General features: G+C 30.7%; 1 protein-coding gene and 1 long non-coding RNA gene across 2 annotated transcripts in view; one reads left to right on the top strand and one right to left on the bottom strand.

Moving 5' to 3' along the window:
• Positions 1–20,611, bottom strand: part of LOC130440979 (neurobeachin) — a 747,233-nt gene that overhangs the window by 341,415 nt on the left and 385,207 nt on the right. The window lies entirely within an intron of this gene.
• On the top strand, positions 13,868–18,174 carry LOC130440986 (uncharacterized). Its single transcript, XR_008909576.1, has 3 exons — positions 13,868–14,027; positions 17,673–17,757; positions 17,890–18,174. It is a non-coding gene; the product is annotated as an uncharacterized LOC130440986 (long non-coding RNA).

Genomic DNA, 20,611 nt, shown 5'->3' with positions numbered 1-20,611 from the left:
CTAAATCTGATGTAAACGGTTAAGAAGACTTTTAGTGGATAAAAACTCGGAAATTAAAAGCGACTTTGCCTCGGTGCGTTGTCATGATGAAGAAGAAAGCTTTTGGTCGTAATTTTTGGGTATCTAGTTGAACGAACTCTGATTGCATATTCTTTTCACAATAGAAGAAAACATTGACAATGATATATAATGTTAAGGTTCGATTTTGATTGAAGAACCGTTTTAGAGCCAGATGAGTTAATGTTAAGTATTATCATTATAAATAGACTCTAACATTTCATGAGCTTATTTAGACTTTTTGTATACTTGAAATAGAATTTGAAGTTGGTGCGTTGTTTTATGACAGACTGTGAAAAAGATGACTAACGCCCAACATTGCAAGTAAATTTTAAACTTCAAACGTCAGTTTAAACTACAGATATCAATTTTTAAAAAATGGCATTTACGGACAAACTACGGTTAAAACGTTACCAGTGGTCTGGGGATAGTTTAAAATTCAGTTTAACATATAACGTAGGATCCGAACCTAACTTTTTCAAATTGTTCACATTTTTACAATATTATAAAGTGTGTTGGTAAAATTATTCAAGATTTACACTTTACATTTGAGGAACTCGACTATGATAATGAACATTTCTTGTATTTTTTTCACAAGGTTAACCAGAAGTACTACTTGGTCATTTTTGATTATATAACTTTTTTAAATTATTCAACTTTGAAACAAATATCGAAAAAAATTTTGGTTATATTTTGACGCTATATAGCGAAAACTGGCAGAAAAATGAATGTTTAACTGTAACCCATAAAATAAAGCAATATTGTTGATTCTTGATTTGAACTTAAGATTAAACCATAATTTAAACTTTGGTTTAATCTCCAGTTTTACGTTAGGTTGTAAAATTGGCCCTAAAGCTGGTTCCGCCTTGTCACCACAACACATAATAGTATGGGACAAGATGGAATAGAAATTGCTGCTATAAAAATTTGATTAAACATATTTTTGATAATTCTCGAATGTTGTAATTTCTTGTCTTCAATACTTTGTATCATTACGATCCTTTTTCCCGCCATCTTAATAATATTCGTTTTAAAAGAAAAAGTTATGATTTTATTTCTTTTTTATCCAAGATATGCTAGATAAGAGCAGAACGAAGTTTTATATACGTTTGTGCATTGCTCAAACTACTTTAGTAACTCGGGTTTTAATAAAGTAGTTGTTAACCGTAAAAAAATTTAAATTTAGATGTCACATGAAATATTGCTTTGCCAATAGTTTAGCCGAACCGAACAAGGATACAAAAAATATGCTCGCAAAAATATTTCTCTAATAAATTTACTGGAATTAACGTCGCTAGTTTATCAATAGAAAATATCGCAATCAAATGACTGGAAAGAGAAAAGGGTCAAAACAGAAAAATACAGTAATTGTTCTGTATACTGAATTAGCTGAGTTATAGAGTCGACAAGATTATTTAATATGTTTTAAATTAATTTGTGAAAGAAGAATTCCAATTGCTCAATGACAATTTTTGAGACACTCTTTTCATTACAGAAATTAAATTGTTTAATCTATTGAAAGTGAAAATTCTCACATGAGAAACTAACAAAACGTAACACAGTGAACAGACTAACTGTAAAAATGGCCCTCAAACACGGAGTGAGTGTAGAAGACATGTTTATAAGAGAGAAAAGAATCCATTTGCAAAATTGAAATTTGTTCAAAAGCTGAGCGTCGGTATGAAATCTCACCATAATACGAGTATATATCCCACAAAAGACGTATTTTGAAGTTCTGGTAATCGTCGTCTTTCAGTGAACGGAAAGTACATTCGATATGTCTGAAAGACTTTCAAACCTAAATTCGTTCCATGATTGATAAAAATCGTTGTTACAATGCGAACTAAAATTTTAACCGGTTCAGAGGATTTTCAAATAATAAATTACATGAATCTTTTCACGAAATAAAAAAGGCTTGATCCTCTTGTGGATTAATTAATAGCAATTACTATATTATTTTGAGCCACACTTTGCTTATGATGATTTTAAAAATATGTATAGATAAATATTTTCGAAAACATTTTTCGTAAAATGTTTGCATTTATTGGGCACATATTTTGAGAATGAATACAAAGGTAACGTTTTAGCATGCCGCTAAGTGATATTTGATTTCATAGGGGCGTCTTTTTTTACATTCAATTCAATTCAATCTTTTTATCATTTTCTGCTGAATAATATACTTGTCTTATATTGGAAAATGGTAATATTAAACGATGTTTCTGAATGTAGGAGTTAATAAAAATACTCAGAACGTGTTGTCATACAAGTACTATTTGACTTGTTTACAGATACTTGAAACATTAATCTTGTCAAATAATGGGAGTAAATCGCAAACATTTTTGTGTGATGATTTGTTATGACTTCGATGTGGTTTAAACCAACAGCAGTGTGCCGATCAACTCGTTTCGACTTTTGCTGATGAAGCACCATATCTAGCCACCGTGGTTTTCCGAATTAAATTGTGGGCGCTCTTCACTACAGGATGAATTTCGTTAAGGTCATTCAAAATCGACTGTTGTGCCGGAAATCGATACTGTGCGTAATCTGATATTGCAAGATCCTCATGTGATATACTGTGAGATTGAGGCATACTTAGCATCAGTTCCACTCGCATACATTCTATATTGCATGAACATTTGACTGTCAAAAAGATTTGTTCGCGTTGAATACCGTATAATTTGACAATCGTTCAAAAAAAGATCGTGTCGATTGGCGCAAAGGAATGCTGAAAAAATTCATTTGCGCTGCTTCAAAATTATCAATATATGAATATGAACCCAAAACTAAACAAAAATTGACTGTGTGGGCCAAATCCAACAAAGTTGGTCGAGCACGAAGCACTTCGATGCAAATGGTCGCCTTTTTTTTCGGAATAACCAATAACCAATAACCAGAATACGAACAATTTTCCAGCATGTCAATGTCAGCTATCACACATCAGTTCAAACAAAAACGTCAAAATATCGAATTGATGGATCATCCGATCAAAAATAAGTCGCGAAATCAACGTTGCTTCGACTATTAGTTGTATGAACGCATGCAAAAGTGTATTGATCTTAATGGAGAATATTTTGAACAACAATAAAGCCATATCCGATTATAAATATTTTTCCATATCAAAACTTAGGTAGCAACCCTCGTAATGTAATTCACAATTGCTTATTGGACTTTTTGTTTACTTCATATCATTGTTTTTTAAACTTCATATATAAAGAACATTATAAATCATGATATTTCTGCTAAATAAAACAAGAATGGTAATTATAAATTTCGGGTTTCCAAATTTATTTTTAAAAACTTTATTTTTGAATATTTATATGATTACAATTAATCTCAAGATCGAACTAATTATAAACATTAAATATCATCGAATTGTTTACAAACATCTTATTTATAGTAAAATAGTGCTGATACATGTTTACGTTATTTGATACAAAAATAGAATAAATGCTGATACATGTTCTCATGTAACTCCTCCATCCCTAAGAATGAAAAATGACGGAGGTATTTTTCATCCTTTGTTGTCTTTCCTCTTCTAATTCGATGTCTTCTTTCTTCATTTCTTCTATTTTTTGTTTTCTTACAAACTTATATTTATATTTACGAATTATCCAAAATATTATGAAAATTATACAAATTATTATTATTACAGTAAATAGTCGTATCGATACATGACTTTGTGGATTATAAATTTCATGAATTGGTTTTATATTCTTAGCGATGTTATTAATTTCATACAATTTATTAAAATCTATATTAGTTAAATTAGGGGATTTATAAATTTCATTATTCAAAAATTTAAAGTTTAATTTCGGTAATATTATTGATTTCCCTTTTTTAATTTGTACATTGGTTGAGAAAATTTCACTTCCTACTTGAATATTACAATTTTTTGGAATTTTTATAATTTAAAATAGTGGTCTGATACACATTTAGAAATTACATCAGTTTCAAAATTTGGAATCACTAAAAGTTCATCATTTGTTACTTGTTCCAATATTGTTTCCTGAAGATTAATTTCACTAATTACACAATTTTTACCGGAATGTCCATTTAAAAGTTCAACAGTACAGTTATCTTGTAATTTGAAAGTTTCTTTGCAATAATATTTTCCTTCTAATTCGGGGCATTCTTCTTTGATGAAAGTAACTTCTTTTTGACTTCTGGCCAAGTAAGGTTGCGGAGGGATAAATATTGTATGGTTTTGAATTACGGGGTATAAATGGAAAAATTCATAGGTTTTAGGTTTTAGAATAGGAACATGGGTAGCAAATATTATTTTGGATTTGGAAAAGGTTACTTGTGAACCAAGAAAGAGATAATATGTCAAAATATTACTAAATTTTGGTATTTGTTCTTCATTATAAATGGTACTTAAATATTTTTTCATTTCTAAAATTTCTTGGCTTGATATAACTGAACTGTGAATTGTATTTAATTTAGAAAACGTTATTGCATTTTCAATATTATCATTTAGTGTAATTAAACTCTGACAATCCAGATTAATTTGTGAAATTGTACTTTGAAATGTTATAAAATTATTTAAAGTTATTATTTTGTTTTCAATTGAAATGTGAAATTTCTCTATACATATTATCAAAAAGTTTCCGTTGATTATCCCATAGAGTCGTAATCGATTTGTTATAATGATCAATTAATTTTTTATGTAGTGATATCTGTAAATTAACTTCGTGAATGATTTGTTTCTGATTTTGTTGTAGGACATTTATAGCGTTATTATATCTTTCTTCATCGTCCGAATCTAAAGTTCCAAAAAGCCATTTATCTATTTTGCCTACAGCATTTATTAATCCTCTTTTCAATCTTAAATGTGGGTAAATATTTTTATCTAAAGTGTTAATTAAAATTTCTGTTCTACTCAATGATTGTTCAGCTAAGTTATGGTACGAAATAGGATTTGTTGCGTTCGCTTGAGATAAATTATTTCTTAGGTTATAATAATATTGTTTTAAATTATTGATTTGTTTATGAATGAATTCTAAATCTATAATAGTAGATGAAAGTATGTTTAGAATGTATAAGATTACTGGTTCCTAAATTGATAGGTAATAATAAATTATTTATGTTCGTAACTGTTATGTCTTCTGTTTTGGTCATCTTGTAAAGTAATAGTAACGTTAATACTATTGTCAGCTTCATTATCTGTAACAATTTTTTTTGTTTTAGTTTTTTGGTTTTCTAATTATATTTTTATGATATGTCCCTTTGTTTGTTTCTAATAATATGCCAGAATCTTTTACAATTTGAGTTTTTTTGAATTTAGGTAGTTTTTTGTCTCGAAATTTTGTTTTTATGTAGGCTATGTTTTGATTTTCATAGGATAGGGGATCGTTTCTGTTTTCATTTCTCTTATTGATTATTTTTTCTTTAATGTTAGCATTTCTATCTTTAATTTTTTCATATAATAATTTGAAGGTTTCTTTGTGATTTTGTATGTAATTAGATATTATTAAATGATCGTCCAAGTCGAATGGATCAGGGTTATTTATATGGCCTTTAATAATTTCAAATGGTGTAAATTGTGTTACTGAATGAATTGAATTATTATATGCTAATATTGAGTGTTTTATCAATTGATCGGGAGTCAAATCATTATTATTTTCTTTTATGCACCTAAAATGTTCGATTAAACTGGAATGAAAACGTTCAACAGGTGAATTAGAATTGCTATTTTTAGACGTGGTATAATGTAACTCAATTTTGTGTAATTTGCAAAAATCTTGTAGGTCATTATTTTTAAACTCTGAACCACAGTCAGCTGTTATTTTATAAGGTAACCCATGATGAGTAACGTAATTTAATATGTTATCAACAACTGAAGTTCCATTCATACTTGACATTGAATATGCTTGACTGTAAGAGAAATAGATACATTTTCTCATTATTGTTGAATATGAAAGATTTACTGTCTTAATAACATTGATATATTAAATCAAATTTAATTGAAGGGTTTATATTATATTTATTCATTTAACACATTTCACAATTATTAATAAAGTTTTCTACGTCTTCTGAACTCATAGGTTTGTTTTGATTAATTTATTTGTATCTATTTTATTTTTGCACCAATTAAAAGTTTCGTGCCAATTATAATTTTCGTTAATTAGTTTTTTATCTTCTTTTGAATAATTAAAATTGTGAATTTCGTATTGATTTATTTCAAATGGTTGAGCTTTAAGGGGTTCATTTAAAGTTATAGATATTGTTTTAAATGATTCATTTGTGTTATACTGATTATGATTTGAATTTTTATATTATTTTCTGTTTCCATTATTTGAATAAACAAAGTTATGAATTATATTATTTAATTTCTTATATATATTCTTATAGTTTCTTTTAAAAGTTTACTAAATTTTTTTTTTATATATTTTACTGTTTGATTTTGTTTTAATTTTAGTTTTAATTTTTTATTTAGAAATTCATTCTACTCTACGCCTCTGGCAGTCTCTCTTTCTTCGTTACTTGTCGTTTTTATGTTGGGAGACGAGAACGCAGTATATGTATTATATAGACCGAAGTAAGAACGTTTGGTTCTAATAAAAAGAAGCTTTGCTTCCAGAAAATAAATGGGACTTTGTTTCATTTATAATAAATAGAAAATTTAAATACAAAATAAAATTATACAGTCCACTTCATTCAATACAACATTTTGGTCCTTCGAGCCGGATGATTAACAAATTATAAATAAATAAAATTGTGTTGTGCACAAGAAGATCCTTTCAAACTACCGCATCAGGAAGAAGAAACCTGTAAGTCCTTTCCATTTTATTATTTATTCCTCCTCATAGTGTCGTCGATTTCTGATGGAAGAGTTTTTTATTATTGCTTTGCAGTAAATAATATATAGTTCAATACAATTGCAAGATAAAATATTTCAGGTTAACGTTAAACAAAACCATAGGTATTACCTTGTCGGTAAGGCACACTTATTTGACGTAAATTTAAATACAGGTAAAAATTGGTTTCAATATAGGAATATAGTATTGTTCTTTACTTTATTATAAAAAAAATTGCCTTATTTTCTTGCTCAAATATTATCATTCAATATTAAGGTATCGAGATGAATTCACAAGTAATTTGCAATTAATATAAATATCGATTAATACACAACAAATTATTTTGAATTATTCATGTTGTATCTTTAGAAAGGTATTTGCAATATTTGCTTCCTAGATCCTAGTAAGAAAGTAGTATACTCCGTTTTTTTATCATTAGCCAAGTAGACAAAACATTCGGACGGCGCCAGCGGAGCGGCTAAGTACAAAAAGGTCGCAGTTTTTCTGTAAAGTTATTACTAATAAACAAATCAAAACTCATAGGCGCGCGATAAAAATAAAATAAAATGGCCGAGTCGGAAAAAATGAAGAATTTATATAAGAAAAGGTCTATTATTAAGGCATCAGTTACAAGGTTTGAGAATTTTTTGAAGGAAAGCGAACAAGATTCCTCAAAAAGAATTTACGTAGCCGATAGATTCGAAAGATTTAAAGTATCTTTAGACGTTTTTGAAACAATTCAATCGGAAATTGAGGAAAATTTAGAAGATACGGAAAGAAATTGTTTTTGATAAGGATCGTAGAGAATTTGAGAACAAATTTTATGAGTTACTAAATGATGCTAAAACCTTGATGAACACGAACGATGGTGTATCAGATATTGAATCTTTGATAGTCGATAGTTCTAGGCCGCGATCAGGTATATCTCATAATCTAAGATTACCAAAAATTTCATTACCATTTTTTTCGGGTGAAGAAAATTGTTGGTCATCATTTCATGACCGATTTAAATCACTAATTCATGATGATTCGAGTTTGTCTACAACAGAAAAATTCTTCTATTTGCAATCAGCAGTAAAAGGTGAAGCTGCAAAATTAATAGGTGACTTAGAAAGTACTGATTCAAATTATGAAATAGCATGGGATATGTTAAAAGACAGGTACGAGGATACAAAATCTTTGATTAAAATCCATTTAAAAAATATTTTTGATTTGCCTAAAATCAATAAAGAAAATTTCTTTGACTTAAGAAATTTCTTAGACATATTCAATTTAAATTATAGAGCATTAAGGCAACTAAAAGAACCCGTAGATGAATGGGACAGAATTTTATTATTTTTATTAGAAGAGAAACTTGACAAATATACACGTAAGGAATGGGAAACTAAAATACATAAAATAAAATCCCCGAAAATTGATTTATTTGTTGACTTTTTACAGGAAAGATGCAGCATAAATAAAAATATAAATAATAATACCAATGTAAAACAGAATAAAGTGTTAAGTCACGCTTCTTTACAGACTAAAGGTCAATTTTGTATATATTGCAATAAATCTGATCATTTAATTTATAATTGTGAAAGTTTTTTGCGGTTAGATGCAGTCTCTAGGCTAAATTCAGTAAGGAAATTAAAGGGTTGCGTAAATTGTCTTCGCAAGGGCCACTTTGCTAATGTTTGTAGAGGATACAATTGTAGCATATGTAACAAGAAATATAACGTATTATTACATATAAGCTAGTAATGCAACTAGATTTTTTAATACTAAAGGAAATTTGTCTAATACAACAAATAACGAAAATGAACTTGAAATTAAATCTACAATCGTCAAAAGTGGTGAAACTGCATCCGAAATTAATAGTTTGAGTTCTACAAGTATTTTTAATAACTGTGTTATTTTATCCACTGCATTGATAGATATCTTCGATGTTAATAATAAACCAGTGCGGTGCAGAGCTCTTTTGGATTCCGGAAGCCAAAGTTCATTTTGTACGACCGAGTTAGCACATGCATTGAATTTACCATATAAATCTGTTTCAATTCCAGTAGTAGGTATAAATGCAACAAATTCTACGAATGTTTCTAAAATTTTTCAGGTAAAAATAAAATCAATTCATACTGAATTTGAAGCAAATTTGCCATTTTTAGTCATAGATCAAATTACAGGCAAGGTACCACAGTTTAATATAGATCTTTCAAACATTAAAATTCCTAAAAATTTATTGCTGGCTGACATTACTTTTGATACATCAGCTAAGATTGACATTTTGCTTGGTTGTAATATATTTTACGAACTTTTATTAAGCAATCAAATCAAGTTAGGAAAGAGGCTACCTATTCTACAGGAATCGCATTTGGAGTGGATCATTTCAGGAAATTTTACAGCCCCTTCAATGGCTACATTTTGTAATCTTTCTAAAATAGACGTTCAGGAATAATTAGAGTCCTTTTGGAAAATTGAGGAAGTTTCTAATACGAATCAATCCGTTTACCCAGTAGAAGAAAATAATTGTGAGGAGCATTTCGTAAAAACCTTTTATAGAGAAGGTGATGGCCGATTTGTTGTTAAATTACCTTTCAAAAAAAACCTATTTTTGGCCAAACTAGGGATATAGCTCTAAAGCGACTGAAGTCTGTAGAAAAAAGGGTAATAGTTACTTGAATACGGAATATTCTAAATTCATGGAAGATTATTATACCAATATGTCCTTGGTAAACGAATCTTTAGGGTCAGAAGTTAAATTCATTTTACCTCACCACTGTGTACTAAAATCTAGTTCTTTGACTACTAAAGTACGGGTAGTTTTTGATGGTTCCTGTAAATCAACTAATAATATCAGTCTGAACGACGTTTTGATGGTGGGTCCAATCATACAACCTGATATATTTAATACATTGTTAAGATTTAGAAAGCACCAAATTGCCTTTACGGCAGATATAGAGAAGATGTACCGACAAATAAAGTTACATCCCTCGGATCGACAATTTCAAGATATATTATGGCGAGAAGATAAGTCCAAATCGGTTCAAGAATATGAACTTAATACTGTAACTTACGGCTTAGGTCCTAGTTCATTCTTAGCCACCAGATGCTTGAAGCAACTGGCTATAGAAAATTCAAAGGATTTTCCCGAGGCAAGTCACATTATAGAAAACAATTTCTACATGGATGATTTAATCTCAGGAACCGACAGTGTAGAAGACGCCATTTATTTAATCAAACATTTGATAAATATTCTAGATTCTGCTAAATTTCCACTTCGAAAATGGACGTCAAATAGAACAGAAATATTTGAAAATTTAAATCTGGATCTCTCTTCCTCTGAATTTATGATTAAGGATGGATCCAGTACAAAAACGTTAGGAGTCTTTTGGTTCTCCTTAGAGGACGTTTTTAGTTATTCCGCTAACAAATTAAGTATAAAAACTTATACCAAAAGATCGATTCTATCTATAATATCACAAGTTTTTGATCCGTTGGGATTAATCGCCCCGGTAACAATAACGGCAAAAATTTTACTGCAGAAATTGTGGTCACTCAAGGTAGATTGGGACGATGTTTTACCGGATTACTATGTTAAATCGTTTTTAAATTTTTATGACAACATATGTGAAATTAATAAATTAAAAATATCACGTTGTCTGATAATCAATAATGCCATTGAATTAGAACTTCACTGTTTCACTGATGCCTCCACAAGCGCTTATGGAGCAGTAATTTATATTTTATCCCGAAATAATATTGGCTATAAGGTAAGTTTACCTTGTGCAAAATCCAACACCTTTGAAAACAATTACCCTTCCCCGTCTGGAGCTTATGGCAGCACTTTTAGGCGCACAATTAGCTTCAAGGCTACTGGAATCATTGAATTTATCCTTTGATAAAATAATGTTTTGGTGTGACTCCACAATTACATTGGCGTGGATAAAAAGGGAACCTAGTACTCTCAAGACTTTTGTAGCTAACAGTATATCTCAAATTCAAAGCTTAACGATGAACAATGAATGGAGATATGTGCATTCGTCGGAAAATCCAGCCGATTTCGTATCAAGGGGAGTACAACCTTCAGAAATTAGCTCATATAAAATGTGGTGGAATGGGCCCTCCTTTTTGCCGCATTCTAGCCAATGGCCTTTAGCTCCAAATAATGGTATTACAAATTTACCAGAAACAAAACTTTCTATAAATTTAACCTTGGGAGCACAGATATGCAATGATTTTGACATAATATCTAAATACTCTAATTACAAAACTTTATTGCATGTGACTGCGTATTTATTTAGGTTTGAATCGAATTGCAAAAGTTCAGTAAAACTCAGAAATTTAGGTGAACTAACTTTGGAAGAAATTAATATCGCTAAATGTACTTTGATAAAATCAGTACAGTACAAGAATTTTAAACCAGAAATAGACAAACTCAAATCAGGAAAACAGATTTCACGTAAAAGCAAATTGCTTCCTCTTTCACCATTCTTAGATTCCGAAAATATATTGAGAGTTGGTGGCAGGCTGAACAAATCTGATCTATTTTATAACCAAAGGCATCAAATTATCTTACCTTGTAAGGATTATTTCACAGAATTAATTGTTAATCATGAGCACAAAAGGCTTTTTCACGCTGGTACTCAAACAGTACTAGCTACCATTCGAAATGAGTTTTGGCCTCTTTCTGGTCGCCAAGCTATCCGCAGAGTTTTACGAAAATGTGTAAAATGTTTTCGAGTACAGCTTACTGGACTAATTCAAAAAATGGGTGAACTACCTTCATCAAGGGTTAACCCATCAAAGCCATTTCATACGGTAGGTATTGCCTATGCTGGCCCATATTTAATAAAGGACAGCAAGCTGCGTAACAAGAAATACATTAAGTCTTATATATGTTTGTTTATATGTTTTTCTTCCAAGGCCACTCACTTAGAACTAGTTAGTGATCTTACCGCTGATGGCTTCCTTAATGCATTCAAAAGATTTATTTCTCGTCGTGGTTATGTAGGCACATTTATTCAGATAATGCAAGTACCTTTGTAAGGGTAAATAAGGATTTATTAAAGTATTTTGAATTAAGCCAATCTCTAGTTGTTCAAGAGTTTATAACCGATAACTTGATTACTTGGCATTTTAATCCTCCTTACTCTCCTCATATGGGAGGATTGTGGGAACGTGCAGTTCGCTCTACTAAACACCATTTGAAACGTGTTTGAAACGCGACCGCACTCATCCTACTAACTGAGCCAATTATAAATTTCGGGTTTCGAAATTTATTTTTAAAAACTTTATTTTTGAATATTTATATGAATACAATTAATATCAAGATCGAACTAATTATAAACATTAAATATCATCGAATTGTTTACAAACATCTTATTTATAGTAAAATAGTGCTGATACATGTTTACGTTATTTGATACAAAAATAGAATAAATGCTGATACATGTTTATGATATTTGATACAATGGTATTGTTTTAAAAATGTCCTTCAGAAATTCTTCGCATGTAACTTGGTATCCAACTTTTGTATAAATCAAAACTGATTTTTTCCACATGTGACCTATATTACAGTTACAAGAACAGACATTTATAATAAAAACCTTTTTTTTATAAAAATCAATTTGGTACAGCGAAAATAATTCATCATGTTTACACTAAAACAGAAATTTATGCTCTTATCAGAAGATACATGATTATTATTTTATTCCAAGTACTCTAAAAACTTCATTAATAATGAAAGTTCACTTCATAACAACTGCGAGCATATAATGCTTTTATCACGAAGATGACGTTTACTACACAAGTCATAGATAAAGCGAGATAAAATAGGGTTATTAGAGGATATACTTAGGAAAACAATCTTTTGATAACTTTGAGGACATTGAAACAAATATTTGTAAATACTGAGAAAACAACCTCAATAACGCTTCTATTTTTATGTCAGATCGATAGATTTTGTGCTTGGCTAGAATATAACATGAATTTTATGATAGAGCTAAAGTGGAAACAGTGGAGGTTTTCCATCACGTGACTCAGTCTACGATTTATCGAATACATATTTTCTACATACTAAATTTACTAACTCAATATGACGTGAACTTTGTGTACTGTGTTGTTTATAGCAAATTTTTGGATTTAACGTGTATTTACTGTAGAAATCAGTTATTATAAGTACTAACTTGAACTTTTATTCAAGTTTACATCGGTAGGTACGAATATAATACCTACATTATCAGTTTGACATTTTAATATACCTAAAACGCCGTAAGACAGGAAGATTACAATGCTTATTCAACTACTTATTAGTGGCAAATAGTGTTTGTATTTTTTTACAATTTATGAATATCTATAGAATTTACAAAATTGCATCAAACAAGTGCCCGATTATACTTGTAAGGGTATATTAACCAACAGTTATTTACAAAAAATGTCTGAAAAACAGCTTAATTCACGAGGCCAAAAGATTGTTATCAATTTGATTGAATATTTTGAGAAAGAAACAAAACAAAAAACAACTGCGGGCCTTTTAAACCTCTTCCATCTATTTAGAACATGCTATATCAAGTTAACATCTGTTTATATTAGGAGGATGTATTGATATCTAGTTAGCCTAGATCAGTTCCATGGATAAACAAAATATTGCGTTACCATAGCAACGAACAATAACTTATAGTGGGGCACTGTAAGGTTTATACCTCGGAATCCTGGGCCAGTCAATGAATCTTTATATAAACGTTGGAAATATGTTTTTAATAGTATATATAGAAAAATATTAAAAAAAAAATTTATGCGCTCTCAATTTTTTAATTATTATTATAAATAATTCTTCGTTTTTTGGAGTTTTCTTTCATTTATATTAGTTTAAAGTAATATTTCAAAAAGAACAACTATTACAAACTTAATCTTGGATCTGTAGGGACTGCTGGTATACCGATGAAGATTGGGGAGGGGAATAGAGGGGATAACAGCAGCTGTTGGGTATTGTAAATGCGGGTCCTAAGAGAATAGTACACGTGGTAACTTGCTAGGCTTAATACGTAGCTGTTGTTTTCGTTCCGAAAAATATTTATTTCAGATTTTTGTTTATTTACAATTAATGTTTATATTATTGTGCAGTGAGCATGACGAAAGTTAATTACTGAACATTACTGAGTTTTACAAACTTTGAAAATAGTGGCATAGATAGTAAGTATTAGTTTTTTATTTATATTACATGCTTTTGACAACAATTATGAATATTCAATTGTATATTCTATAATAAATCGATGTTAAAGTTGATTTTTTTTATGTGAAAAAGAAGCAGAAACAACAAAGTCCAAATCGTCAAGACAACATATCAGATACGTCACTACTTCTGATTTCAAGAAAAGTATTTTAAGTTTGATATGTGAAGACAAAAGTGAATATTGTCGCAATATTCTAAAAGAATTGTAGGCGTGTTAGTAACTCAGGAAGCTAAATATCACACTAAAACAGACCCAGAGGGACAAAAAAATTCATCCAGTAACAATACAAGTAGATGAAGCAATGGAGCAGATTTTCAAATATATTGAAGAAAATGATGACTATCAATTTTCACTGGCAGAATTAAAAAGTATTGTTACAATTGAACATATTCCTGACGATAAAACAATAAAAATGAGGTTAATGAACCATTATGAGGATAATATTGTATTCTCCAGTAAATTTAGGTCTAATACAGTTATATATTTTAAAAAACAACAATACAACATATTGTCCGATAACTGGTACAGTGAGAAGTCAAAAGATGACGAAGAAGAAGAATATCGTATTTTTTAAGCTGCTGGTGAAACCTTACGACGGCACATCCGGAAATCTCTACCTTTTTTTTGTCAGAAATAATTCTAACTGATAAAAGAGGTAAACCAAAGTATATGAATCTTTATGAAACGAAATGTACCTCAATAGCTCATGCGATAATATCTGCAGTAAGGCCTCGTTCATTCATATCACCACTACATGTAGCTTTAGCTGTTACTCTGCATAGAAAATTTGGCTCCAAAAAAATAATAGAAATATGTAACGCTTTAGGCTTTTGCGGATTATACAAAGAAGCAATAATCTATAAAGCTTCTGCAACCTTCACAGATTCTTTGAAAATAAAAACAGGTACTTTTGTACAATTCGTGCACGATAACGTAGATTTTAACGTCAACACACTGGATGGCAAAGGTACTTTCCGTAATTTGGGTTCGATTGAAATCGGAACTCCGAGCGATGGAAGAGAAACCAATTAAACGAGAAATCAACAGAGACAACCATTTCTGAACAAGGTCATATATCGCTTCAAATATATCCTGCTTTACTGGTGAAGGATAGAGAAAACTTCAAATCAAAATTTCGGAGCAAGAACCTAATTTAACCCACACAATTTCCTCAAAACTAAACGTTCTCTGGAAGTATCTAAAATTCAAAACTAATAATGACTTCCCAGGATGGAACGGATTTATGAATCTGTTAACTAGTACACATGGTTTTCACACTTTGTCAATAATATTCTTACCATTCATTAACGCATCTCCAAGTGATTATAATACTTTGTATACGGCGATGAAAACATCAGTAGAAAACGCACAGTCGTTAAATATGAAGACATGCATTGTAACTTTTGATCAACCTTTGTACATAAAATCACGAGATATATCTTCAGCGATATGTTTATCAGATGAAATGTTTACTGTTGTCAGATTGGGTTCTTTCCATACGCTGATGTCCTATATGGGATCTATTGGTTATATATAATGGCCGGAAGTGGAATTGAAGAAGTTCTCCCCACGACTTATGCCACAAATACAATCGATCATTTCATGTCTGGACGAGCATATGCTAGAGCGGTACGTGCACATATACTTCTGCAGCTAGCTTTAACAGAATTAATTTTCGATGATCTATTAAGAAATAATTTGGAATTTAAAACTGTAATTACTGACGATACGAATGCTAATATTTTTGAAATGTTTAATTATACCGAAATAATGGAAAATATGGGATTTCAATGTTTAAATGAAATTTTCAAAAAAAAATTACATGATTTAGAGAGTAAAAATGAAACGTCCAGATTATGGATCAGCTATTTTCGAATGGTATCAGTGCTGAAAGATCAGGACACTTTCCGTATGCAAAGTCCGCGCAACTGTACTTGCAAGAAATACAGGAATTATCTATCAAAATGGACCCAGAAGAGTTTCAAAAATTCACACAAGGATATTTTACTGCTAGACGTTCCGATGTTTTTTTATGGAATTTCCACGGACCAAACCATTGAACAAACTTTAATGAAATCTATGAGTGTTGAGGACCTTTTAAACGTGGTGTAAAGTATCGTCTATAATTGGATAAAAGGTGTTATTTTTTCAAAAGATATAATAGAAGGTATAGAAGAATTTTGTAATATATCTTTTAAAAAAAGTTATCAACACACTGATTCAACTGATGCACGAATCAAAAGGGACGACATTGACGTGAAAAAATTGGAAGAATATTTTATTCAACATTCTCCATTTCCTGATGTTAGTGTCATTATGTCTATCGCAACTGGAATAACTGGACAGGAAAACGTGAATTGCTACGCAGCTTTTGAGCAAGATCTAAAAATAATGAAGAAAATTAAAGGGAAAAATTTTAAAGAGATTAAGTTATGAAGAAAAGAAAAGATCATTCCTTTATTGGCTTCCGCCCGCAAAATCAAAGTGGATGATGATATTATTCCAATTGATTCACTATTGTTATTTCAACGTGCATTAAAAAAATTAAATGAAGAACTAAAAAACTATTTGACTTATGAATTAGCTCCTTATCCTCTTGCTCTCTTTGAAGATGGTGAAATGCGAAAAACAGCAAAATCCACGTTTTATGACCTATTTCCAGAGGTATCAGTGGATGTGAACGATGTCCGTAAATTTTCTTGATGTACAGATTCATTGACTGGCTCTGGGTTCCGAGGTTTTACCATTTTTATGCATTATGGCACTCTGCTATTATTAGAAGTATCAGTGTAAAGTTTGACGTGAAAAAAGTAAACCAGAGTTACGCAATAAATTAAAAGAAAAAAGATGTCCTTCGAAATTGTGAAAATCGAAAAATTGGAGTATCGAGCCATCATTAAATAACTGTATTTAAAAGGATTAAGAGGTAAGCAGATTTACGAAGATATGTTTAATACTCCTGGTGATCAATGTCCTTGGTATGCGACCGTGAAAAATTATCGATGGAATGGCAGCACTCTGGTTTTCCAAGACCTAAGAAGTTTGGTGTCCAAAAACTGCTGAAAAAGTCCTTACTTCAGTTTTTTTGGTATGGCCATGGAGAAATCATGATTTATTTTTTGGATAAGGATAGAACAATAACTGGAGATTACTATTCGACATTACTGACCACTCTACGAGAAAAAATTGAAGAGAAAAGACGCGGAAAGCTATCCAAAGATGTTTTGTTTTTACAGGACAACGCCCCTGCACACAAATCTCATGTTGCCATACAAAAAATTCGTGATTTAGGGTTTGAATTACTAGTACTTTATTCACCAGAATTGGCTCCGTCCGACTATCATCTCTTTTCTCAACTGAAAAAAAGTTTGAAAGGTCGTAAATTTTCTTCAATCGAGGAGGTAATAAAAGCTGTGGAGGTCTGGTTTGCAGAGCAAGAAGAAACACTTTTTTTGAAAGGCCTAGACACGTTGCAGGTTCGCTGTAATAAATGTATCCAATTAAGAGGAGAATATGCTGAGTAATAAAATATTTCAACATTGAAATTTTGTTTGGTTCTATAGTAGGCTAAGAATTTTTCAATATATCCTCGTATATATTTCAGAGAGTGTCAACTGCACTGGAATGTATCCGAGGCAACCAAAATAGCATAACATGTATGAACAAAGTATTTGATGTAAGTTAAGTAAGTAAGTAAATAATTAAGTAAGTAATAATCTATGTTTACAATTGGTACTAAAGTGTTACTTCATCCTGTTAGATATTGAAAATAGAATTTTTTGGCTAAACAGTTTAAAAGTTTTAAACTTTTTATTTTTTAGGGAAACAATCTACTGTCAAAACTATAAATGACGAGCTGAAAAATAAGGAAATGTTTTCTATTGGAAGTATCTGTGTTTTTGGGATCTAAATATTAGAAAGCAGACAACAGAAGAGCCTTAATAGAATGGACGAATATTGCTAGCCAAAGAGCATGTTTTCTTGGAAAATATAGAGAAAATCATAATAGTGTATTTACAAGTTATATTTGTGAATGAAACATGGATATATGCGAAAGGAAACAAATCAAGTTCTTCTGAGGACAAGAATGTTAAAAGCGTACGTAAGCCAGGAGGTTATGACGGTAAACGTTTTATTATTGTTCACGCTGGTTCATGGAAAGAATTTGTAGAAAGTACCTATTTAGTATTTTCCTCTAAATAATCGTCGTCAGATTACCACGGTGAAATATTTACAAAGTATATTTGCAAAAAAACAACCTTCCACGTCTTCAAAGTAATTTGAAATTATCACTTTTAAAGCCAACAATGTTGAGTTTATTAAAAACCCCTTAAAACCTAAACTTTTACAAATTACTAAAACGAACCAAAAAGATAGACAGAGGTATTGGAGAATTGTAATGCAAATGTTTAGGATAATTGAAAACTGGTTTACTCGCGAATGAAATTTGGGGAATATAGATATTGAACCTGAGGTAATGAATACTGGGAAGACAGCTCAAAGTCAGCCTCGGCTGAACTCTAAAGCAAGATTTTTTGGTCCAATTTCACAGATTTAGTCAAATATTCTGTTACATGAGTGTGGATATACTAACGTTATAATATAAATCGGTTTATGAAATGCAATTTTAATTTAGTTAGAGGCACCCAGTTGATAAGATTGAATATTAAGTCACATTTGTGAACTACATAAATATGTACTGTATATATGTATATATAAAAAAAATTAGCCTACTATAGAACCAAACAAAATTTCGATGTCAAAATATTTTATTACTCAACATATTCTCCTCTTAATTGGATACATTTATTACAGCGAACCTGCAACATCTCTAGACCTTTAAAAAAAATGTTTCTTCTTGCTCTGCAAACCAGATCTCCACAGCTTTTATTACCTCGTCGTTGGAAGAAAATTTACGACCTTTTAAATTTTTTTCAGTTGAGGAAAGAGATGATAGTTGGACGGAGCCATATCTGGTGAATAAGGGGGGTGTTCTAGTAATTCAAACCGTAAATCACGAATTTTTTGCATGGCAACATGAAATTTGTGTGCATGGGCGTAGTCCTGCCAAAACAAAACACCTTTGGATAGCTTTCCGTGTCTTTTCTCTTTAATTTGTTTCCGTAGAACGGTCAGTAATGTCGATTAGTAATCTCCAGTTATTGTTCTACCCTTATCCAAAAAATCAATCATGATTACTCCATATCAATCCCAAAAAATTGAAGCGATAAGCAGATTTTTGAACACGAAACTTCTTAGATCGCGATGCTTCTACTCTTGCACGCTTTTGGTCAAAATTCAATCATTTGAGGATTCATTTTGCAGCAATTTTTCTCATGTCCAAATTGACGTAAACTATAAGATGAACGCGTTCGTATGAAATATTCAGTGCTTCAGATATCCGTAGCCCAATTCGACTGTCTGATAAAATCTTGTCATGAACTGCATCGATATTTTCAGGGACTGACAAAGAAACTGGCATTTCCGATCGGTCATCATCTTCAATGGAAAATTTACCTCTTTTGAAGCTTGCAGTCCAATTTTTCACCAAGGACATTGGTCACCAGGAGTATTAAACATATCTTCGTAAATCTGTTTACCTCTTAACCCCTTTAAATACATTTACTTGATAATGGCTCCATATTCCAATTTTTCCATTTTCACAATTTCGGTGGACATCTTTTTTCTTTTAATTTATCGCGTAACTCTGATTTACTTTTTTGACGTCAAACTTTACACTGACACTTCTAAGTTATTGTTCGTTGTTATGGTAACGCAATATTTTGTTTATGGATGGAACTGGTCTAGGCTAACCAGATATCAATACATCCTCGTATATACAATCCAAGTAATCCTGCAAAAATAACCGCTTCAGCATGGCTAATAGAAAGTTTTGAATTTTTTCGATGGTAACCATATAAATAAATAAATAATTTTTTTTTTAATTACAAATTCGGAATTTCAGTCATAACGATACTAAGTTGACGAAGATTTTGATTTGATGAATTGATGAATATTGTTGCTGACGTGTTAGTTACGTGATGTAAAACCTCCACCATTTCTACTCTGTTATCCATCCATCGGAAATAAATCATGAGTACTGTTTTTGTTATTCGCTTTAACACAATATCAATAATAGATACAATGTCTTAAAAATAGACTCATTTTCTTTTTCACGTTTTCTCATGACTGGAATAAGAAACTTTGTTTCTCAATTATTTGCTCAACATAATGTTTGATGTTTTTTTTTTGTTTTAAACTTAGCTTTAAACGAGACTGCTCCTCCCTAACCAAATACATCTCATCAGTGAAACTTCCCAGTGAAGAAATGGATAAGAAAAGAACTATAACATCGTGCTAAGTGGGAATTATACCCATATAAACTTCCAAAAGGAATATCATTGAATGGAAAAAAGATGATTCAACAACCACCACCTAAGGTGTCTGGTCAAACAGGAATCAAAGAAAATGAAGAGCCCAAAACACTTGTTAGAGGAGAAGCACGAACGCCTTATTTTGGTCTAGTTTCTATAAAACATGATT

Source organism: Diorhabda sublineata, chromosome 3 (assembly GCF_026230105.1).
Source record: "Diorhabda sublineata isolate icDioSubl1.1 chromosome 3, icDioSubl1.1, whole genome shotgun sequence".
Classification (NCBI taxonomy): Eukaryota; Metazoa; Arthropoda; class Insecta; order Coleoptera; family Chrysomelidae; genus Diorhabda; species Diorhabda sublineata.
The sequence above is the reverse complement of the archived record's forward strand: the minus strand, read 5'-3'. Positions and strand labels throughout refer to the sequence as shown.